A 25,687-nucleotide genomic window follows, 5' to 3' on the forward strand; every position below is an offset into this window, starting at 1 on the left:
ATGTTATACAAGTAAGAACGCTTATAACGTAATCACATATATTTTTCTTTAACTTTCACAATCTTCTACACATAATAAGTGGCCATAAACATCTGTTCACCGTACATATTCATCCGCGCTGTCTGTCAACGCTTATCAAACCGATCGTATTTCAATAATTTTAATTACGTTTAACAGCTTGCAGTCCACTTATACATTTTTCCCTCTATTCAATTTTTCGTCTGTCTGGCGAATGCGCGCGTCTCGGGCCGCCAGAAGACAGATTAAGTGATTTCGTGGCCGATTGTCGGCCATTACATGTAATAAGGTCGCGTGCAAAACGAAAGCAAAGAGGAATCGCCGCGTCGAAGTAGCTTCTTCGTCCCTCCCCCACGGCGCCGGTTCGATCGAGAGGAAAGGGGCATAATCGAGAGGTTCGCGACGGAAAAAATCATCGAATAACGGCGAGACTCGCGCGCAACGAATCTGGAATTTCGCTCACGTTATCGTTATACGTGGAGGGGGAGGGGAGGGGGTATACGTTTCTTGAAAGTCGTGGAACCGTATAAAAATGCATCCGCGTTGCAATCACCTTTCACACCGGTTCACCTTGTACGTCCAACGTAACGGAATATTATTAAACGATCATACCAGGAATGCTTCGTAACGTACCGCCACGGCCGCTAATCTTTACCCGATAAAGCCACGTCTATTCTAATTGCTTGTATATTTCGCGTCCCCGCGTTGGCGGGCTCCCTTACTTTTACTTTCGGACGTATCGCGAGGGCGTGTGATCGCTCGGCCTTGTTTCCATTGTATCACACTGAAATTCGATCGATCAACATGTGTTCCCCTGACGATCGTTCCACGATGTCCAGGAAAACTTACTCCCGTTTGACGGATCACGCCAATATTTATCCCTGAAACCTCAAGTCTGGGAGTATTTAGTGGACCTTAAACAATAGCATCTGTTTGACGGAACTGGTCTGCTTCCTCCCCCACTACTGGGAGGGTTCCATACTGGAGGCTCGGTCCGAAATGCAGTGAGATACGGGATAAATGAGAAAACATTCGAAGCCTCAAATTGTTGTTAAATGACCTTCCAGATGGGAGGGAAAGGATTCTCAACTTTTTAAGGGATGATTTCCCATCAGTTTTCATACGCATTCGTTCAGACGTTACGGGTAGCGTGTAATTAAATAAAATAAGAAATTGCTCGGAGGTCGTCTACCAACAGCGAAAGGGGAGGTTTAATTGTTTGATTATCGAGCGTGTTATTTCGAACGGAACGCGAGTGAAAGAGTCCATAGCTGCGAAACCCTCGAAAAATATATCCACCGGCTGCCCCGTTAACGCGACTTTATTGCGTTTCATCAAGAGAAAAGAGAATCGACGATATACTCAACGTCGGACGTAAATTCGGCATAGTCAAAGTTTTATTTCGGTCGTTACCACCGCCGTTTTATTATATTTCATTATCAGCCGAGGCACCTCGCGTTTTACTACTATCGAAATCGTACGGATTACCAATCGTAGCAACGCGATTGAACGAACGCCGCGTATCGATTCGAATATCAACGTTCACGATGTTAGAATATCAGGATCGTAATCATGCATGTATACATATTTCGGATGGAAAATAGTGGATCGTCCAAGTTATTGCTTCTACCTCTATTGTACTTAGCCAATATCCACCCATTTCATTTGGATATACACCTATTATACATATACATAGTCAGTTTCCTTTCCGCCGCACCGGCTGAATTACACCTTTTCGTGTTCCATTTCCGTTCTACGTGTTTCGTAGCACTTAAGCCAACTCGACTACTCGACACAGAACTTAAACTTGGCAACTCCGTTCCGAGGATTAGTTGGTAATACATAAATTAGTGACTCTCGCAAGTTCGTAATGGATCTTCGGCGGAAGAGAGGGGTGTGCAGTCTGCATCGCGATCTGTAGTTGGTGAATGAAACGACAGCTGCACTCTTCCGGCTTTATTCCGTATTTATTCCTACTTACGAGCTGTCTGTTAATCTAGCGCAACAATCAGAGCCAGTTCCCTTCGGTAGTACGTGGTATACAAGGGTTAAAAAGTATACGAGAATGTACCAACGAACCTCTCAGTCTCAAAGATCTATTCGCCATCGGGAGTGAATCTCGATCGGTTTCAGTCGCGTCGTTTTAGAAAATACACTTGTTGCTTGTAACGCGTCAAGTGTAACGCCTTGAACTTATTATACGTCGACGATGATGGACGCGTTGATCGGTTAAAACGATTTATTACCGAACACTATCGACACCGATTGGCGGATTTTCTTAGAGAACGTCCGACGTGATCGCGAGTCTACACACGAGTTTCTCTCGAAGGGGATCGGTGCTTTCTCCTCGGTGAACGCCGAAAGGGTGGCCTGGTAAACTGGCTGTTTCCACCATGAAATGGAACGTTCATCGGAGAAACCGAATATTCGGACTCTAATGACTGCGGGTTCCGTATGGAAACGGTGGAATACATCTTCCAACGTGAAAGCATGCTTCTATAGCGTTCTCTGAATTCGTGGAATAATTTAGAAGTAGACTGCGGATTTTATGCATTTATAACGTACAGTAGAAGACAATGATTCTATCGAATTTAATAAATTCTTTTTAGTCTATTTTTATCCCACTAAACCCCCTGAGCAAAAGAAAGGATTTTCTGTTTTTTTAGCTGCTGTCTTTAACACGTGTGTCTCGGTAAAGCCTTTGGACGACGATCGACGATAGAGTACAAGCATAAGTAAGACTGTGAGATCTCTCACCGAAAAGTCCACGTATTTCGGAGACCTCCCGTTAGAATGCCGCAGGAAAACGCGCGCTATGTGCAAGGAGATTTCAATCGTTAATCGGTAATTACGGTCATAAAAGCACGAAATTCTTCGAACAAAAGTTGAAATTCTTTGGCGGAGCCGGTTTCCTGTCTTTCCCTCTCTCTCTCTCTCTCTCTCTCTCTTGGGCATGGAAACATAGTAAACACATAGTTTCCGGCAATTGAGTCATTAATCGGTAATAATAGTAATAACATTACTGAATCACCGACTCGCCGGCTTTGATGGTTATTAAATAGAGTCGGCCTCGCCGTTCCACCTAACTCGCGTGAAGCGAAACGCGATACGTTCGCGGGGCTAAACGCGCCAGATGGGCCAATTTAGCGCCGACATTAGACGCTCAGGCGTGATCGCCGGATCGAAAATCTAAGAGAGGCGTATTTCTTCTTTTTTCTTTTTTTGCGACCAACAGATTCTTAATGGAATGTAAACGATTATTGCGAACAGGAAATTAATACGCAATGAAAGCCGCGTGCAAAGTTCAAGAGACGAATCGTAATAAAATAAGAACTTTAACCTTCGATTCTTTTTTCTATTCGTCATCACGAAGAATTATTATCGTGGATATTTCATCGTTCGAACCGATAGAAAGAATAAAATCTTCGGATTCTATCTGCAGATTACCCGCGGCACAACGGTCCGAAAAACGCAATCTTCCCAGCTGAAACGGGTCGGCAAGAGTAATGGCTCTTGTCCCTTAAACTTCGTACCACGATTCAAGAAGATAGCTCTCGGTATTCTCTTGACTCGAGGACCGAAGAATGCAGCCGCTAAGAGGCACGAGCAAATCTTCTTCTTGCATACACACGACTTCGTGCTTCACCGAAGATCATCGACCGGATCTTCGACCCGCGAAGATTGTTGATCTTCTGGGCGAAGGATAGCGCACTTGGACGAAGCGTACGTCGTCGAATTCATTTCTGCCGAGGCGACGCGGCGGCACCAACGTCGTAGTCGTCGTTATGTTCGGTACAGCCAGCCGAAGGAATGGGATCCTCTGTTAAAGAGGATCCTCGCGTGTCCTGCCAGGCAACGGCCGCTCCTTACATACCCTGCATTCCCCGGATACCAAGCGTTTTCTTCGCGTTTGCTCCGAGCGAAACCGTGGCTAGCTCGTATGGGGGCACGTCGATGACGAAAGTGCACGCGATCGTTCGGTTAAAAAGAAAAAGATCAACTGTCAGAATACCGTTTGCTCCCAAACTAGGTCTACCCTGCCAATACAATTTTAAATGAAACCTAATCGAAATTGAACTCGAGTACGAATCCGTGCGAACAAATCGCTTGATTCCAATCCCACGAGAACGGTGATGCCATCTCGTCGGTGCTAAGATCGGCTATCGAAGTTGTATGCTTCCAATTAGACTCCGCTGTGTGTCTCGGAAACCTTACGCAGTGATACTCGAATTCACCGTTTGCAAGTGGGAACGTGTTCTATCTGCGTCATAACGTCGAGAATGAGCGGAAAGTATAACGGCAGCAAATCACATCGTGTGAATCCAATATAGCGGATCGAATACCCGCCACGCGCACGGTGTCGAGTGACTGCCTCCCTTCCCCCGGAGGGCAGTGGAGCTGCCCAGCGAAAAACGGGCCGAGAATTCGAAGGAGATCGCACGAATAACCTGGAAACGAAGACCTATGACAGAAGGAGAACAACGGTGACCGCGAATCGCCACGTTCATCCTGTGGACACGCCTCGAGAAAATACCAATGGAATCGGAGACACGCGAGCAGAAGAGGCGAAACTGGCTTGCCATGCGCCGCGAGCGAGTTTAAATGCCCCCATATGATATGCCGCGTAACGTCATCCGCGGGAGACCGACCTTGGGATTTCTGCACGACGATCGAGAAACCGGGGGGGGGGGGGATCTGGAATCTCGAACGTTGCTCTTCGACGAGCCGCCCGATATATGTATAAAGGGCATTGAGTCTGAAATGATCGCTGAAGGAGTGGAATAGGTGCCGTTCGACTTGTTCTACACCTATGGGAAAATCGGAGATCCGATTGAACAGTGTTCGAGATGTTAATAAATTTCAGATTTGTGGTAGGAGGCGACGTATAAAAATAGTTGAATACCTAATAACATACGTGCGTCGATGTGAGGAAAAAAATAAACGACAAGCCTTGATCGTGTCGACGCGTAAAAAGTAGTTTATCCTATCCGATTTATTTTTTATAAGAGACAAAACAACGTGGTACCGCGTAAACGATTCGCTGGGTTTAACGTTTAGCAACGTGCGCCGCTATTTTTGGAAAACACTTGATCGCGAGAACATCAACCGGGTTGCGTTACATTTATTGTCCGCAATCGATGCAGGCCGTATTTTCCCAGTCGATGCGGGAGCACACTACGGAATGAAATAGCGCGATGGCCAGGAGGTAGGTAGGTACGGTCGGGCAGCCGTTAATCGCGTCGAAAAGCTACAGCAAACGCCGCGTTAAATCTCGTCCCGCGAAGAGACATCTGTGCATTATTCGAAGCCGTTCCCACAGTAATACTGCATTAACATTGATTCCAAGTGAATTTGTAGTCATCGCTACATACATTATCAGGCAGTTAAATAAGCACCATTATACGACACGGATCACCAGGATTCTAGAGTACCTATTACCTATATAAAAATCTACTGTTTCTTTAGTTCGAGGTAGAAGTCATCGTTTTCTATAAACAACTTCATTCAACCAGAAAAATCCGTATTATTTAAAGACAAACGTGTGTGTTTCATAGGATATAAATACCTATCTTATATTCTATTCGAAAGTAGATTCCCTCTGAGATAAAGTGAAATCTCTAGAGTAGATCACGTCTAATACTTCCGAAAAAAGCGACCATCAAAATGTAAATGCGTACATTCCGCTCCGCGACAGAGCGTTCCAGGGACGTGAGAAGAAAAGAAGAGCGCAAGCGAACCAGAAAAATAATATCACTCGTGTAACGAGGTATGGGACTCCTCCGCGACGAGACATCGCTGTTTCAGCAGAGCATTGCTACGCGTTCAGAATCCGAACGGACCCGTGTAACGACCCCCTTTACAGTACAGAGATCACAAATACGATCTTTCAAAATGGTCCCATCGAACTGCACGCGCAATTCCGTTCCACGAAATATCTGCTTTCGCCGACGTAAGACCACCCCCACACACCCCAATGTACTCGATCTCCCCCCTAGTGATTTCCTTTTGTAATGCAATCTTTACTCGTTCCTACTATCCCCCGAGATACTTTTTTTCACGAATTCAATTATGTAGCTCGATCGTCGAAACCGTGGCCACCGCCTCGATCGACAAAATTCTACCATAACATACCATCTACACAAGGTTAGAAGAAACTATTACACAGACACTCGCAAATACAAAAACAAATACATGATACTAACAATTTATTTCGTAACTTAAAATACCTAGCTATACAACTACAGTGGGAACGAAAGGGTTAAAGACGTGTGATTTCTTGAAATCTCCTAGTGGCGTGAGAGTTGAAACAACCAAAAAACCGATCCAATGAAGTTCCAGATTCTTTACAGACTGTGATTTCGATGGATCCAATCGAGACCGACCAGGGCCCGATTAATTGGAAACCCGACTAGGGCTCGATAAGATTACCAGGGGCGAGGTAAACGGCGTCTCACGCGAGAAACTTATCGCTTCCGCGTTCCAGCAATTATAATATCGCATTCACGCGCGGGCCACGGTACCCTCGGGATCAGCGGAAAAGCAGAAACCGAGGCGGTGCGGTGCTGCTGGCGATGATATCGCGTTACGCGCGCCCGCCAATGCTGGCCCTGCGGGGAGATCTCACGCCCCGCAGTGGTTCAAATGAGGAAAAAAGTCATTTTTAAAATATCTAGAATATAGGATTTTTTATGCCAGTTTTATAGTAGGATAATTGGATTACTAAAGTCAACAAATATCGTATTTAAATACCATTACTTCGTAACGAAATTATGACGCCGAAAAATGATGTTACAGAACATCTGCCAATTCGAGGTAAAAGTGCGGTATCTTTGAAGTGAAATATAAAGTATTTAACAGAGTGAATGGAAGACACTATTGCACAAGTCGATTAAGTTGATAATGAACAAATATATTAGGTGAAGTAATTGAATGATAACCTCAGTGATTTAAATATTACACAAGTTGACAAAGCCGTATCATTAACATTAGAATAGGAGTTTAATTAAACGTAACTTTTTCGTGACAATTAACGTCAAGTTAAGATTTTTCCGCGATTCCTATGTACACCGCACCACTGTGCGCCCCTGCCTCGTTCGCCGGTGAAACGCCTAGGCGTTTTGCGTTCTGGATCGCGAGCCACGCGTCTTCGCGATCCCTCGCGACGACCTCGATTTCTTGAAAACGTTGACCGACGCGTTACGTCAACTCGACGATCGAGCGAGGCGACACGAGCGAGCGCGAGTGAGAAAGATAGAGCCTAGGCGTCGTTTGCGCCGCGCGCAATTAGTGCGGCCTGCGCCATTTTTTTTTTTTTCGTTCGCTGCTCCCGCGGTCCTCGTGAGTACGGCTGCACCTGCCCGCTCGCTAATTGACACGAATAGCGTGGATTATTCCTCGAGGACGACGTTTCCCAAGAGAGAGAGAGAGAGAGAGAGAGAGAGAGAACCAGGATATCTATTGGACTTTGTGCTTTCAATGGCGAATGACGAGAGGATTAATTTGTCAGGTAGGAATGTATGATTAGAAATGTTGTAGAATGGACGTGGGACAAGGTAAACGACACATCGTGAATCTCGCCGACCGATCGACTCTAATTTTTTAGAAACTTCACAATTGTGGGACTTAGTGGAAGACGGGCACATGCCACAATACCATAAATTTACACAACTACTTTTAGGAAAAATATGATTAAAGCTCGTTAATGGTACAAAAAAAAACTAAAAACTGATGTAGATTTGTGAGATGTGCCCTTTTTCTACGGAGCCACTCAATTTTTAATCGTCTATCGCTTATTTATGTCCAACTGTTTTACACGTTATGATAGTAAAATGTTAATTTTAAATAGTGCCCTGTATAATTTCTATATGCTCGATGAGAAGTTGAAATATTGTATCGCACAGACTTGATCGGGGTTCCTATTAATCTCAATTCGACAATCTGTTACGGCAAAAATAGCCGAAAGAAGTATCCATAGTATACCAGCCGTAGACGTATCATAGATGTTAAGTACCCTATAAATTATCGATGCCACTAAGAATTCTCAAAAATGGGAATGTCATTAGACCATCTGCCTTAACCACTTGAGAGATACTGGCACGTATTTGTACGTTTAGTTTTTCTTCCATTTAAGCACACGCGAACAAATACGAAATCTAATCGGGAAAAGTGTCAAAACGATCGAATTCGAAACGAAAATAATTATCATCGGACGGGGCCCGCATCTGTTCTACCGTGGTGCTCGCACGGAATGCCTCGCGGGCCTTTTGCGGCATTCCCGGACAGTTATTCGAGGCCAACGATCGAGCAGCCACGAAGCGGGTCCATGAACGTCGTTTCCACCAGAGAAGATCCTTCGATCCACCTCTCCCCTACCCTTCCAGCTCGATTTCCACGAGCGCGATTACGATAGATTTTCTTCGCGTTCGGGCGACTCCGTTGCTCACGGAACCTTTTCGTGTATAAACAACGGCAGAGGGGGGCCCGAACGGTGACTTGACGGCCGAGGTAAATGTCCGTTCCGGCGTGTTGCGGTTTCCTCGGTGCTCAGACCCACCGATACTTTCGGCGAGACTTTCGAGCTGAATTTTCGACCGCGAAACCGCAGAGAGCCCGGTTATCATTGACAAGGACGCTGACATGCGAACGTGGCGAGGAATAAAGCTGGCTTTTATCCGTCCTCTTTATGGTGTACGCGGTCTCGAATAGCCAGCCCGTACGCCGGTTTTACGTAAGGAGAAAGGAGCGAGACGTTATTCCTTGATTGGACCGGCTCGCGCGAAATTGTAGCGAATCAACACAGTTGACGGAAGACTTTTTATTCGTCCGGCGGGTAATCGGGGTAGTCGTTAACCGAGCAACAGTGTCAAGAGAGACTTGCGTGTTCCGTGTATACTGGGAGCCTTACGAACGAATGAACGTAACAGGGGATGATGGGTGGTTGCCACAGGAAAACGATCAACTTTGATGAAAACAAGCGAAAATGTATAGAAAAATATACATTGAAATGATAAAACACCGACTGCCACAGTGAAAAAGGCTGTACGTAGCCAGACAAACTTCATCTTGATTTAAAGTCATAAATCGTTGAGAATATATGCGTTTTGTTAATAGATGCTGTTGGTAGTGTCTCAAATTATACTGCAATATTAAATATTCCGCAAAAATTTTATAGCTCTAGGAAGGGAGGGGGCAGCAAAATCGAATATTTTTCTTGCATCGAATTTTCTCCCTGCCCACCCTTTGGCTACGCCCATGTGTAAGTGTAATATATAGATTATAAACGGTGATACGACGGACTTTCGTTGCTATCGTTTCGCGTATTCGTCAGCTTTCACGGATCGTATTCAGGGACGATTCATCGAGAAGGGGGGAAACCAGTTTCCCGCGGTGCGGTTCACCGGGCGATGCCGGTGTTGGAAATATGCTGGCATATTAAAGCATGGAACCGTCCGCGTATTTCTGCTACCAGCATCGGTAATAGTCGATAAAAGTCGTGTATATCGTTGTAACGCACGGGTGTATCGGGGGAAGTCGGCTCTATAACGCCGTGAGACGAAGCAATGGGGGGAAAGAGCGAGAAGAAATCGAGACGGATAGATATTACCTCTGAGCCGGATCCAGTAGTATTCCCGGGCTGCGGATTCTAATGGGAGACCGCGATTCGAGGACATTCCCTGAAAGACGATTTTTCAAACCCGCCTTGTGCTTGTCCAACCGTACTTATCAAACTCGCCTCGAAAATCCTTCGATCAGATTATCGCACGGTTCTGACTCCGTGTGTTCCTTCAAATAACTTTTCATTAACTCTGATCGAACTTGCGCGATATCGTGCTCGTTGGACGCGAACAATATTTCCCTGCTTTGCATGCGAACTCAAAGGATTAAAGATTTGCGACTTCTGACTGGCCCGTAATACAGGGTGTAACAGTTAATGTTGGAGCACCTCGAAATGGGAGACTCGTGGGGTGATTTGAAACAAGTTTTTCCTTAGCAAAAATGTTATCCGACGGTTTGTTAACGAGATATTAACGAGAAGCTCCGACCAATCGGAGCGCGAGTCTGCCGGCTACCAAGCGCAGCGCGTCGCCAACTTTACCGCGGGAACTCGTATATTTCATAGAACGTATAATTTCAAAGTGTAGATAAGGTGTCGCGTAATGCATGAAATATGTACACGACGATGCTAAAAAAGATAGGAAAACAGTAAAAGGGCTGTTAGTCGACGGAAAAGAAACGTAGCCTGGAATCATTGCGGTAATCCAAGGTGATAACCGTGCGCTAATCCATGGAACGTCGCTGGCCTGTCGAAACGATAACAGGCTCTCCGACAAAATAACGAACGCCCGAGTGTCGATGGAAATGAGAGCAGAAGCTAGAAAGAAAGGAGTCGTTGGAAAAAAGGCGACTGGTCGGAACGACGACTATACATATACGTATATCGGTATATCGGGCTGTGTCGCGTGTAATATACCCTAGCCGTATCATCGAACGGGACAAATCCAGAAGAAGCCAGCGCGGAATCTCTTTCGCGGCAAGATATTTGCCCCGCGTGATACGGGCAGGTAAGGTTTCAATAAAAGAAAAGAGGCGACTTAAAGGCTTCGCTGGCGAATTCCGTGCCGTTCCCGATACCGCGATCGCGCCCCCCCCCCTCCCCCCTTTCCGCGGTACCGCGCGAATCCTCGAGAATCAGACCACGTCCGATTCACAATCAAGCCACGTTCCCACGTGTGCGACTGGCTTCGAGCACGTAAAAAGGCTCGTTTCTCAAAAGCTTCCCCTTGTGATGTGTTAGTCTGTCGATTCCTCTTGTCGAATTCTCTTAGCTACCTTCGACTATCCTTAACCCCTTATCCAACGCGTTTCGTCGTCGTTCCAAAGATCCCTTTTCAGTCATCCGTTCATCGTCCTGCAAGAGAGACTTCTACTCGAAAAATTTTCATCCGTTCCAACGAACTGCCACAAACATTATTGGCTTCGGTCCCTTTCGTAGTGGAAGGATCTTCCTGAACCCTTGAAGTGAACCACAATGTTTCAGTGATCCCCCCGTGCCACTGGTAGTAGGATCGTCGTTATCCTTTGAAGGCACTGCCAGCACTCGAATGACGTACACGACGATCACAAAATCGCCCTCCATCCGATTCCAAAGAATCGGATTCAGAGAAACGAGCAACGACACGCGTACACGCTTGTTCTAACTGTACAACGACCAGGGATATAGGCGGATATCGAAAAAAGAATGATCGTCGGCGAGGAAGGAAATGTCACGTAAAAAGCTGTCATCGGCAAGATAGAAAGAGAGAGAGAGAACAGCAGACGTGAAATAGCGACATTTCATTCGGCCGTCGTTTAATGTCGGGGCCCGGTGATCGAACCGCGATACTTCCGTCGGGTTTAACGCACTCTCTAGCCCCCATCGTGGGACAGGGATAACCAGGAGTAGCTGACAGGATCGTGTACGACCGAGGAACAGACATTCGTCCCGCGTGTTCGGTTTCAATAGGCGGGCTTGATATTCGTCTAACAAGTAAGTATGAGAAACCGCTGTTTCGCGGCCGTATGTACGACGACGACGACGCACGGTGTCGTTTATCTGGATGATCTAGCTGCGCGACAGAAATCCACCGCCTCGTATATGCCGGATGTGGCTTGCAGACTCCATCGGACCCAGACGCAGATCACGACCATCCGACTGTCGCCGTATACCGGTTTCCTCGGGACACCTTTGCCGCCGTATACACGCCCGTTTCCAGGAGACTCGGCCGAACGAAATCTTCCTTTTTCCACGGGTACTCTGCACCCTATCCCTGGGCTGAAGGTCTTCGCGACACGTACGGTGTCGAGGCGATCGAGGGGGCTCGAGTGGAATAGATCCCTATCGATCCAGGGATGGATCGAGGCCGATGATAGTGCTTCGACGAGATTATTATTAACGCGATTAGAGGATTTGAAACGGGAATATCGTGATAGGAGAAATCAGTTATTCTAGATCGAGTGGTCGGGGAAATAGGTGTTCGTGATATCGTACGTTAACCTCTGATCTACCAAGGTCTTGGACATGTTAGAGCGATCTCACGCTGGTTCTATCGCCGTGGAAAACATACAAATAGAACACGGATGATTGTGGTGCAACCAAATAACCGTTGGAAAACAGGTGTAGTGTGAACTGTTCTCGACAGTTATCGATCACGTATCACGATTGTACGCATAATAATGTACAATAATTGAGGGGAAAAAATGGTTACATCGTCGAATACAAGCTGATTTCACTTGATCGAGCAGTTCGGAATCCGATCACGTTGGCTGTATCGGGTAACACGGGGAACAGTACTTCAGTCGAATTACATTTTTCTGGTAAAGGCAAGACACGGTGTACCGAAACGAAAATTTCTGCCAACGACGCGCGATGTCATCCGTTTACGTACTAACCGTACGTAATACGGTTTTACTTCGACGATATCTGGTACCTCCTGCGTGTCCATTCCGCTGAGATCAGCATTCGGGATCTAATAACGCCACCGAACCTGTGCCGTCTAATCGTTCTTCGTCGCTTTCTCGCGGACGATATTCGACATTAAAAATATCGGTCCATGAACTTCGAACATAGAAGTTCTTGAACTCGGAAGTTGAAGTGTCCAAGCTGACACGGTGAATCGCGAGGAGGTTGACGAACGTCGAGAAAGACCATGTCGGATTCCGCAGAAAAACAGGCAGATGTGTTTATAACGCCGTATGGCGTGTGCGCGCGTTGCGGTTTCGTATCGCGAGCACGGAGTTCCACGGGTTTTGCCGTGTTCCGCAGCGAGGATCTTCTTGCGACGCCCTACGATAAATTATCGTAAATAAGCATGACGCTGACACCTGTCGCACCTGTGCCGCCGACAAATGTTCTATTGCAACGGGCGTAATTTCGTGGGGGGATCCAATTCCCCGCAAAATTTTCAAGCATTCTCCATGGCTGACGACAAGAACAATTGTCCTCCTGAACAAATATCTATAGATCATATTTTCAGGGTGGTCGATAGATATACATAATTCGAGTCGTGACGTAGGTCTACTTGGACGAATACTCTTAGTTTTCCATTTAGGATCATCCTCCCTGATGATGATCGTCCCCTTTTACTACATAAAGAACAAGATCAACCATCTTCAACCGTCAAATAGAACGCAAAACACCTTATGCAAAGGAGAATGTTTCGCGTCGAAAATCGAGCACAAAGGTCAGACACATCAGAGTTACCGTACGATAGAAATACGTATCTGGCGAGACGCTCGCTGTAAGATGTTAAGACCCATAAAAGTGGGTAAGATCATCCCAGTGGTAACGTTTGAAAGCCAGAGTTATAAGAGGTCCCCGACGACGCGGCTACAACGACTCGCGGAGGCTCGGAATCCCAGAAAAACCGCTGTTCCAGGTCACCAGAGGAAGAGTGAGAGAGCGAGAGGGAAAGACAAGAGTGAAGCGAATGCTATCTGGTGAACTGATTTATACGACGGTAGATTGTACGTTGTACACCTTGCCTTATCTCAGCTGAGATGTATGCACCGCTATCTGGGCACATTTACGTCACTAATTACACACGGGCCGCACGTGCACTTTACATTTTAAAGGTTGCATCAGTGGTTTGTCTAGGAGTCGCGAAATCGAACGGCAATTAGGCATAATGCTGGATGACGGTGCTCGAAACGAAGATACGCCGTTTCCTAATCACGATTTTCTTGCCGATCCTCTAGCTCTCGCCTTGTCCAACCTTAATGAAATACGAAAAATAACGAAGGTCGATGGTACCTGGCATTAAAAAGGCAATCGCTCCGAATTATCCTTTATCAAGAGATGCACAGCCCAGCGGTTAATCGTCTTTCGAATCGTGGTCAATTTCTAGAAACGGTCTCGCGCAACGTTCGAGCCGATAAAACAATGAAACGCGATCGAATCGCGTGATTATTGGTTAATAATAGATTGGAACAAAGGAGACGTGATTACGAAACAGGCGACAAACGGGTGATTTTTTTCGTTAAAAGTCCAAGGGTGGCGGAACGGAGGTCGGCCTTACTTGTATACACCGTCGCTAATTAACTCTCTCGGGGTCCGGGTAATTGCGACGGTGAGTAAAGGATCCCATAAATGTATGTGTGTGCGGTGGTGCGGAACAAATGGGAAAATATTTCAACGCAATAACAGAGAACAACGGGCATACGCGTCGCGGCCGCTAAGAATTATTGGTTTCCGGGGTGGTGGGTGAGAGGGAAACGATACTGTCAGGACCGGGCGTGTGTTGCCTGTCCGATGTTTTCGATTGAATTTCATTCGGCCGAGTGAATATCACCGGCGTTTTGGTGGTTGCAGATGCTCTGGTAGATTTATTCTCAAGATACGCGTCGTTCTTGATTCTTGTGTTCGAGACTGTGAATCGCGGTTGGACGATGTTAATGCGGCTGGATGGGTAACATAAGAAACCGGAAAGTTTCACGATCGTAAGTTGATTCTAAAGGAGGGAAGCAAGATTTGAGGAAACACACCAGTTAATACTACGACGATACTCGCTGGCAATCGAAGACCACCCAAGCCACTCTATGGTAGCCATCAAAGGCCTCCAAGGCTCTCTGGGGGCCTTAAGGATTTCTGAGGCTCTTTGGAGGAACTTGAAGGATTTCCAGAATCTTTTAAAAGCCTTAAAGAGGCTCTAAATTGATAAAACAGAACATACTTATTTCTGTCGGCAAATGTTCCAATACAGTAACCCATAAACCGTCGCAGGGTAAAAGACTATCGTTTAATCATTATTGCCTCCATCACCATCGTCTCTAATAACAGATCCTCGGTACAATCTATAAACTCTTTACAATCGAACACTTCTTTATCGATGTATATTCGGACGATTTAAAAATTTCCTTAAATAGTCACTTTATTCCACCGTCTCTAACCGAAAGAACGCGTCGGTTCGCTCGGTAAACGTTGAACGGTTTCCTATAGGAAAGTCCTACCTCGATACGCCCGAAGATTCCCGGTGGGATTTCTACTTTTCTTCCACAGTCGACAAGTCTACGGCGTTATATTCAACCACTTAGCCTGCCACTTGCCACGCAAGGTATCAGACCAAGCCTTCCGCCGAAATTCCTGTCGAAAAGTGCGCCGGGGACGACGGACTTCGGAATGCAGGAAATTCGTATAGCCAGAGATCACGGGGAACGGCCACTGTACGTCCCCCGATGTTCTTCCGACGATGCATAGAAAGAAGAGAAACGTCACCGCGTTGTTATCTCGCGGTGGCAGAAGCAGAAGTAATATCGTACGTGCTTACCGGGGAAACGCGACGTCGTGGGGTGGAGGGGTGTTATCTCGGGGTGGCGTCTTATCGATATCAAGGGCGGCCACCGAGAGCGTAGATCCACGTGAAATTGGGAACGAAAATTCTTGGGAATACGTTGCACGGCGAGAGGGCTCTAGAGTTAAACGAAAATCTGCCGTCGAAGGGATGTACGCTGATTTGGAAATTGCGGAAGTCTAATGGAAGGATTGTAGAAAGTGGCAAATATTCTTATATTCTCTGACATTTTCAAGGCTGACATTAACCTGTCGAGAAATAAAAGAGTTGAACAGTTCTTAACGAATCATCGCAGACTTTCTTTAATCTCCAAGATGTAACAGAAATTACATCTTTCTGTGGTTCGTGTAATTCAACGATATTACCGAAGACCTGTTCATTATATAATGAAGAGCGACGTAATTATTAAGGTTCTCCTATAACATCTCACTGGGGAAATATAATCCAGGAATGACCGGCGTAATCGCGATTGAACCAGGTTCTTCGTCTTCTTCTTCGCGTCGATAAAATAAATCTCCTTTCCTCAATTACCAAGAAAATTATTAAATTAACGAGGGAATAAAAACCGAAGACGGAAACATCCGAGAGAAGGCACCACGTTTCGGACTGTCCACCGGTAACCGATGCTCCAGTAGAGAGCACACGCGCAACTAACCAACCAACCAGCAACTGTCTCGTCCTCAAAATCTCATCGGGAATTAATCTCATCCTGAACATTAATCCAAAGAGGAATTCCGTGTTCCGATCCACGGCGTAACCGTCACCCTCCCCACCCCCCGTAGAGCAACCCGCAATAAATCCACCGACCGTTAATCCCGTCGATGCGCAAAAGTCCCAATCAGTCCGAGGTGGAGGGGGGAGCCTCGTTACGAAGGTAATCAAAAAAGACCACAGGACCTCTGGTACAAAAAAAACATTTAAAAAAAAAACGATTCGAATAAAATTCCAAACGTTTCCGTGCCGCGATAAGGTAATCTAAACGGGGGGAAGTGAACAGTCAGAAAGGAGCGAAGCGCGCGCCGGTCAGACGTCCCGCGAAAGTCCACCGTAGGTAATTAATACGTCCGACGCGCGACTCGGGAGTAATTTACGGTCCGCTCGTGGAAAGATAATCCTTATTATCCGAGAATTTCTTCCCACTGAATGAAAGGGGCCAGATAGAGAGGGAACGGGAGATACGAATTACCGACGATGGAATTCGCGTCTCGATGTAAGTAGCATAACAATCACGATACGTAACGCTTGTACGGCGAACGGGTACAAGCGGGGCCCCGCGAACGTAACGACACATCAGGCATCCGAGAACGTTTCCTGCCTGCCTGCCTGCTGCCCCCTCTGGGCCCTCGTGAACGAGCGGGCATACCTCGAGGGTTCCCGATTCCTCCGGCTGTGGAATTTATCTGGATACCTGTTGAACATACAAGATGGATCGCTACGCGCTTTCCCGACTTTCGCCCGGTTTCTCAGTTAATTATCGCGACGGCTCGCGTCCTCATTGTTAACCGATCTCAACTGGGCCAACGCCGTTTCGTTGCCTCTCCAAATTACGAACGGTATTCGCGCGCGATTAGCACGATCCTCTCCTCGCGGCGCCAGTTCATCGATTCGAAACAACACCACTCTTCTTTCGCGGTACGCCGTGTCCTTGAACAACCACTATACGGGGACTCGGACGGATATACACTAGGAACTACAGTAAGGCCTCGATGAGTGTTCGAAGGCTCTTTGGTGTTGAACATTAAATATTTCATAAACTAATGACCATATGCGGCTGAAACCAATATGATCTCTCCTTGTAGAGCCTTCGAACACTCATCGAGGATTTACTGTATTTGGTTTGATGGCTAGGGAGGGAATCATTCTGTGGAATTTGAGAAGTCGAGAACTGTGGTATCTGCTGGTATAGGTTCGCACTGCACAGTGGTGAAACATGATATCATATGAAGGTAGATAAAGTCCTGTCGTTTGACTCGTATATGGGATGAGTTCGATCTCTCAGACTCGAGCTTCCAGAAGGAAAGACATCTCGAAGGAATGAAATAGTCTTCAGAATAATAGAGATTCTTACGATACCATATAGCAGTACGCTTGGTAATGGTTGGCATCGACGTTACAGCGTTCCAGCCAAGAAGCTCACAACTTACATAATTCAATCCTGTACTTACCAATTCTTAAGGTCGCTAGTAAGTATGTAATACGCAGTTATTCGTCGACATACGACCACTACCCGTAAAGTTCGTTTTTTTTTTCTACGCTTAATATAGCCGGTTTCTAATAGAACAATGTATTCTTTCGTCCGTGAAATTACAGTAGGCTCTCAGTTCAGTGTCCGTGTCCGCTGGTGAGGATAAGTGAAATCGTCAGGTTTCGTTTGTACTAGCGGTAACTATGTTTCACGTGTTTCTCGTCGACGACCAACCGACGAGAATGCGGAAACTGTGTAAGAAAAAGCGTTTCGGTGCACGGTCAACTCTCATCGTGCGGACAGTTCCGTTGAGTTGTCGTGACGAATGCGTCAGATGCGTCGAGAAACTAATGGGGGAGTTGTCGCGACTGCAGAGTGGCTCGTGTTATTTTTCACGGTTTCCGACGGCCTCACAATTTACCCCGTTCGGATTTAAGCTCACGATCGTGGGCTAAATAGTGAGCTCGATCACAGCAACGCCCGCCACTTTTTTCGTCCTAACCGTATCTGGGCTCTCTGATCCACGGCCGGATCCGCCGCGGAGTTGCTAATTAATCCTACAGTCACGCCAAAGATCCCCCTGGCTCTGTTGCATCCGGAAAGGATCGATTTTGCAGCGTAACGTGGCAATCTCAGGCGGAATTAATCGTGCCGGTACGGATAATACGGAATGGTGATTAAACAGGAATTTGCCATCTTGTTACGATCGCCATCCAGCACTCGTCGGTATATACATTTGCGCGGATCTGACGGCACTACTTGTTCGAATTCAGAAACATGAATAATATTTATCTTACTGTTTTTTACTAATTTCCGTAATAGAAAACCGATCGGGACTTTTGAATGCTACCAGAGGACACCGGGCGCCCGCTTTTCCACGCGACGAGCGCGCAGTGGTTTCTCTTTCTCACGACGAAAGATTTCACCTGAGAAGGTTAATATCGAAGGCATCATCGCGGGCCCCCGAGAAACAGATTAAACCGCGCCGCATCCAACCTTCCCTGAGTGTCCTCTCAAAAAATGTAATTACAATTGAATGAAAAAGAAAAAATACAGATTCACCTGTAAAAGATTTCTAACCAATGATACAAAAAAATCAATATTTAATCATTTGCTTATTTTAATAACCCAATTTACTCACTTTTATAAGTAAATGTTCATTTCGACGTTATGTCGACGTAGACGCCTCCTCGATCTCGGTCATTCGGCCGGTGTGAGGAACGCTTTTCGACGTTTGTCTCGTCTATGTTTATGCCGTGTCGTCTTCTGGCGTCGAACCGGATTTATCCGGCGCTCCTGGGTGCACCGGCTACCGCGACACCTTACTCGACTTGGCAAAGCGACTTTTCCGAAGGTAAATATAGCGGCCCGCTCGCGGTACACTCATGCCGTTCGGCAGCCGATGCCAGATACCTACGCGGCGAACGTACGGTGCCTCACCTGTGGAGAATGGGAACTTTCGCGAACACTGATCCATGTGAAATCGAAGAATTTCAACCCCTTTTGCCCACGCGAAATATTTCTACGAAATAACTGATCGCTCGGAAACACTAAGAACCAAGTATAAGGTTCAGTAGTAGATTGAGGAAACAGAAGGCCCTAATCGATCGATAGTAATTTATACAAAACAGTAGAAGACGTACCAATTTGAGAAACGATTGGGTGGTTTCTTAAATTATTAACAAAGAATGTTCTTCGGCGAACGTCTTGCTTCCAAGTGATTTTAAAATCTAAGAGTTAAGAGTGAATAGAAAATTCGGAAAAGCTATAGAAGACAATCACTGTCACGATCCATACACGAATTGGGCCAGTCGAAGAATCCAGAATGTTTGCCCCATCCCTTTTATTTTTTATTCTCCGTACACAATGAATCACACCCTTTATACTAAACTACTCCAAGAATCAACGTCGTTGTTGAAATCGAACTGGATGTTAAAAAAAGACTGTCTCCATGGCGATCACAACAAAATTGCAATTCCGTTTAATCACCATTCCACATTACCCATGCCGGCACACCTTTAATTCGGCCTGAAATTGCCACGTTACACTGCAAAATCGATCCTTTCCGCTTGCACACAAAGTCGGGGGGTCTCTTCGGCGTGAATGCAGGATTAATTAGCAACTTCGCAACGGATCCGTTCGGATCAAAGAAGCAGGAGGCTGGTAGGAACGGGAGCGTGGAGGGGAAGGGGCTAAAAAGTAGCAGACGTTACGGTGAATTGTGTAGCGTTGCCGGGCCCGCAACTTTGCTTCGTCAAGCCTGATCGCTCTGGGGGCCACCTTCTTTTCACTGTGCTGATCTTTGGCGGCTGCGGAATTTAATTTTACGTTACCCGATCTCGCGCCTGAATCGAAAAATATTCGACCGGTAAGACCGTGGATAAAACAACGCGGCTATCGTCGTGAAACCACCTGACATTTTACGCTACGTGACCGATCGCGAAATTCACCTGCATCACGAATAAACAAATGCAACAATTCACTGAAATAAAACATTCTTCGACGCTTTCATCACCTTTATATACAGGGTGGACCAAGAGAACGTAACTAGCTGTTCGTACGATAATCTTTCTTTGGATAGTATAACATAATACAAGCGAGAGTTTTAAAACGATTGTACCAAATTTTTTGTCAACCCTTTTTGTTCCAGAGTTGTCAAGGTAACCTTCATGTTAGTTTAGAAGCAAAGAAACATCTGGATAATCCAATTTTCTGTTGGAATTTTCCAAGAAAATCCATTTGAGAAGAGATTCGTTAAACGGAACAAGGTATTCTTGGTACTGAATCGAAATGTCGTACGCGAAAAACAGGTGATAAAAATAGCCCCCCTCGATCGATGGCACCGCAAACGAACCGTCGATGTTTAGTGAAAGGCTCAGCCAGGGGCTTATTTCATTATCGGGAACGGTCGTATCGTTGGCGACCAAGGGGTGCTACCGGGACGATAAGAATTTTCACCGGCGATACCCCGTTACGGGCCGTTAGTTGCTCGACGCGTACGTCACGACGACGCTCCACGACACCCGCCTACATAGCGAGTTCGCCGTGCGCGCACCGAAGCGTTCTTTCCTATACTTATGTATACATACACACGGTTTCCGCGTTCTCCTCGGTTCGTCGGTGTTGAGAAACGCGTGAAACGTAGTTAGGCGCTAGCTTCCGGAACGAGCTTAACAGACTTCGCTTATTCTCGCTCCCAGACGCACGCCGTAGGGCGCATCGAGCTGCGAACTTTATTGTAAATTCATGGTTCTACCTACGAGGAATGGGTTGTATTCGACGGCGCAACGAATGAAACTTTATACGTATCGAACGGTGATCGTGGTTCGACAGACTTCCGCGAACTACCGGCACCCTCAAGAATAGATAAGCCCAAGGATTAAACGATGTAAGTTGCGAACTCGTTGTTGGTTGAAGATACTTGTAACGTAGCAAGTTTATCCTCTCTAGTCACGATCCCTGTCACTTTCACCACCCTCGGTATTTTCGCAACTTCAAAGTATACCAGGGGCGCATTCTGTCCACCGATCGTGGAAAACTTTAAGGGTGTGTTCTGTGTGTCGAAATAAAATGAAAATCACGAAATTGTGTTGGAAGTTTTGTTTTCAAGTTAACGAGAACGAAATATATTGGAGCCAGAAAGGGGGTGGTCCACGATACACACACTGACGTCGCATAAAAAGAATATATCTAACCTCGTAGCCGAAAAAGTGATGTGTAACAGCTCCACTCGAGCCTGGATCTTATTGCAACACGCGAATCCTTGCACGACATTAAACCTGATTACTTGTTCAAATCCAAAACGGAGACCACAGTATACACACACGCGCACGCACGCAGTGCAGACACAAATTCAGTCAACTAACTGAAACTAAAGTGAAAGTCATTAGTCGAATCCCACGCAAAGAACGAAAAAGTAATAAAAATATATAAACAGCGAGCGGATATACACAGAACTTACATGCATACCTGTTATTCTCGGGGTCGCCAACGCTCGTGAGTAATATGCAGGTATTCGGATTACCCCCAAGGAAATGTACACAACATACATGTTCGATGAATATAAGAAGTAAGACTGTTTTTTGTTCTTCCAAGGTATCCTTTACCCCAACTTTCGATCGTTGAATAACCCAAAAACAAGGTCTCTGCAACACAATTTCATCATTATTGATTTTCGTTTTATTTCGACCCGTGGAATCACCCCTTAAAGTTCGCAGACACCGATAACCGAACACCCTGTACACGTGCTTCCGGATGAAACGTATTTATTTCTCCTATTACGAGCATCCTGTCGTATCACGCCAGTTGAAGTGCTTCCAAAAATGGCCGATCCCGACGATCCAATCGTGTATACGTCGCCGAATCACGTGGACGTACCGTGTCCATTACGCAGCCGAGGTGGCGTCGTAATTCGCGGAACGATACGTCGTCGTATCGACGCTCTGGCACCGGGCTCGTAATCGGTCGCTTCCGCCGACGGAAAAATCTGGCGTCCATTAAAGTGCCGTGTACGTAATTCGGGCCGATAATAATTTTCACGGGCGGATCCCGATTGTATGGCCAACGTCCGCCGTCGAGGGACGCCCGCGTTGACGTATTTGTGGCCGTCACCGGAGACTCCGTGACGAGAGTGGACCATGCGCTCGTTGCCGTCACAAATTGCGTCCGACCGACGACGGAGACACAATGGACCTATATACGCGATCGACGCCGATGTAACCTACGGTTCTTTCGGTCCGTGAGCGTCGTAACGCCCGCTCGTAAACATTTATAGAACCGGTCTCTTTATTTCTTCGTTCCCTGTTTTACAGTCGATTGTCCCTATTGTCACACGTAAGAGCTACTAGTTGAACGTGGATCGGTATAACATTGTGGTAGAGCTCGAAAACTTTCCAATTGATCGTCTTTTTGGTGTTGGAGGGAAGGGGTGGTATTTGGTTCTTATTACTGTCTGAGTTCGAAGGTTTTAGGTTGTTAGAAACATATTGGGCTTTATTTCGTAGGTGATTGAATGTTTAGAAAGTTTAAACTGGAAAATTAAAAATAAGTGCATGAGGGGGATGATAGAAGCACGTATGCAAGAACGATACAAATCTACTATTTAGAGAATAGAAATGACTTTGACCGACATGGACTCGATTATCATCGAACGATATTATGATATACGGTATAATTGTATAATTCCAGTTGTCGATACACACGCGTAGTACATTGTAGTACATTGACCGTCATTGTTTGCATACACACGACATTCTTTTGCCATTGTAATGAGCATCGTCACGAGTTTACGACTTTCCTGGACGATCTATAGTGTATAAGGCTGTTAAGGTCCGGAATTATTTCAGGGGAATATATGGTTCTTTTACGAGGATCGAATCGCCGGATTTACTACCTGATAAAATAGAGAGGGCGGGAACAAAGTACGGCCGCGACCGTTCGTGATGACGTCGAATCCGTGACGTCTTCTTTTGTCCGACCGAGACTTAGGTATGTATTTAACTCAGGAGGGACAGGGTTCGGGGAACAGTCTCGCTAAACTTTCACGCGATCGCGGAACCACGTTTAGGCACTCGGGTAGTTTTTCCCACCGGAAACCAGGCTTCTGCAAGCTCTGTACTAACTGAACTCTGGCGTATCACAATTGCTTCGGTCTTCAAATATTTCTGTATAGCAAAGTAAGATCTTCCAAAACGAACATTTCTAATGCAGACTAGATTAACTTGTTATATGCACCGAAAAAGTTTCTACCGTCGCTATATAAAGTATCGTGTTCTGGTCACGTTACGTGTATACAACATACTATTTAGATCGATTCGATTAAGTCGGTGAACCTTTACCAAAAACCAGTCTTCGGGATACGACATATCGACGCATGAAGTAACAGTTTGTATGTGTGTGATAACGATAAACAATAACTAGTGACAGTGAGAAATGATAGTGTCGGTGACAGTGTTAATCGGTGTATAAAAGAAATTTCATGGACAACCCCGAAGAATGTTCTGCAAGAAGCGCGCCAGCATAACCTCGCACATTCTAAGAACAATCAGTCGGCTGATCTCTGTAAGTTTCGGGCGTTATTGACATCTTACCGGGAGAAGATTAAATTTTCAAGAAGATACGCGGAATAATTCGAGAATCTTTCGTTGAATTCTCTTACGGGGATTGGGGGGTAACGGCCAGTTAGCTGGGCAGGAATCAACATCGAAACGGACAATTGATTCCCTCTTTATTGCCCACTCTAGACGTTCTCCTCCTCATTTGTTCGCGTTCCTAGCCATGACGTGACGAAGAAGCGCAGATATATCTCTTTCACCGTTGGCAATTGGCCCAGTTACTAATGTACATCCGCGAACGAATGACGCGTGTCTTTTCTTCACGTGATGGCGGCCCACCGATGACGCCATGCCTCGCATATAACCGTAACGCGCACGGGACACAATGAGAAAGATTCATGCTACGCGCAGTCTTTACAACCGGGGCCCATGATCGTTACAGACCAAAAAATCTGTTGCGTTCAATCCATCCGAGTCGGCCGACCGATAAAGTTCAACGTTTGCGTAACTTTTTCGAGGGGAAAAAGATGAAACTCGCTGGGGTTCGTCCCGAATCCCATTTTTCTTAGCGTTTGCGCACGTTCAGGTCCATTGTCGACCACGTTTACCGATCTAATTTTGTAACGAGTTGTCGGGAGTCTAATGACGTGTGCTACGCTATGATTTTAACCTGGTAAATATAATTTCTTCTTTTCTTTTTTTAGACAAAACTGTAGATAGAACTTCGTTAACTTCACGAGGCTAGAGATGAAATTTAGTTTGAATAAAATTTTCGAAGAGTGAACGTTAACGTATTATACGAGTGTATGTTCGGAATACGAACTGTTTTGTTTGCCCTTTGTTGCATTTATACAGGATTAACCGATTCGCTGGATCAAATTAATGCGTAACGATTTATCGTCGCGCTACTTGAGTTCTGTGTGTACAACGATGCTGATACGAATCGAAAATCGAGTTCCGATTAATCGGTTTACTTACCGCACCCGACGCTTTCGAAACCGTGAAAAAGTATATCATATTCCCTGAAAGATCGAAGTAAATAATCCGTATTTTCTAGAATTCGAGACACTCGAGGCTCTACTGAAAGATTAGCCAGAGCCATTACTATGAAGTGCCAACTGAAATCTTATCTGGTAGTTTGAAGACTTTTTCGTGATTGAAGGAATTCGAAAATATCAAAATAATCGTTAAATTATCAAACCCGTGCCCTGTATCTAACAATTATTTCCGTGTTTGAAGAACAAAAATGGGATTTATCCCCTTGCGGGGATCGAACCCGCGACCTTTGGATTACAAGCATAACTGTACAAACATATCTGTACACAATCGTAAACGTTCCACGAGCTATGAAAGAATACATTTAATGACCCGGTAGAAAATCACAGTGAAACCATCGCGGCCACAAAGATGTCGGAAAGAGACTATGTATTAGTTAGACGCTATTATCGGCTACATATTCTCCAAGGACATCGTCTATGACGCCATTAATGTCGATTCGAGCTTTCAAGAGTTCCTCGGCGGCGCCTCCAGCGCTCCAGAGGGATCAATTAAACGTTTCACGGGGCTGACTTTCCACGAATCCGCGTGCAACATCACGGTGTTGCTAATATTTACACAGAGATAGCGGAGGTACAGTGCAGATAAAGAATTGTTAGTTATGAAACTGCAGAACTGTTTGGGGAAGTGCGATTTTTTTGTTGTTGATGCAATAGTAGTTCTATATTCTGAGCGTGTAGCATGCAGATGTTTAGTTACTTAATTCCTTAACTGTTTCAAGTGGCAGACATTGATACAGAGTTACCAGTCGATTGCATTGTTTACCGGTGCGATCTTTTATACACGTTTCGCAAATTGCCGTTTCGAAACGGTATTAATAATACTGCCACGTATTTAGAAGTAAGAATAGATTGTTTATAATCTATCTATTTGTAAGCGTTTGAATAACTTTTGTGCAGACACATGTGTACATATACATGTCTTTAAAACCATCAGATACGAAACGTACACGTTTCTCGAAGGTTTATCTCGTTTCAATGACAAGGACATTCTTCCGCAGCTGGAAAAAAAAAAAGAATCGCAACAATGATAGAAGAACCTATTGAACG

This window comes from Dufourea novaeangliae, unplaced genomic scaffold (assembly GCF_001272555.1).
Source record: "Dufourea novaeangliae isolate 0120121106 unplaced genomic scaffold, ASM127255v1 scaffold7, whole genome shotgun sequence".
NCBI classification, from domain to species: domain Eukaryota; kingdom Metazoa; phylum Arthropoda; class Insecta; order Hymenoptera; family Halictidae; genus Dufourea; species Dufourea novaeangliae.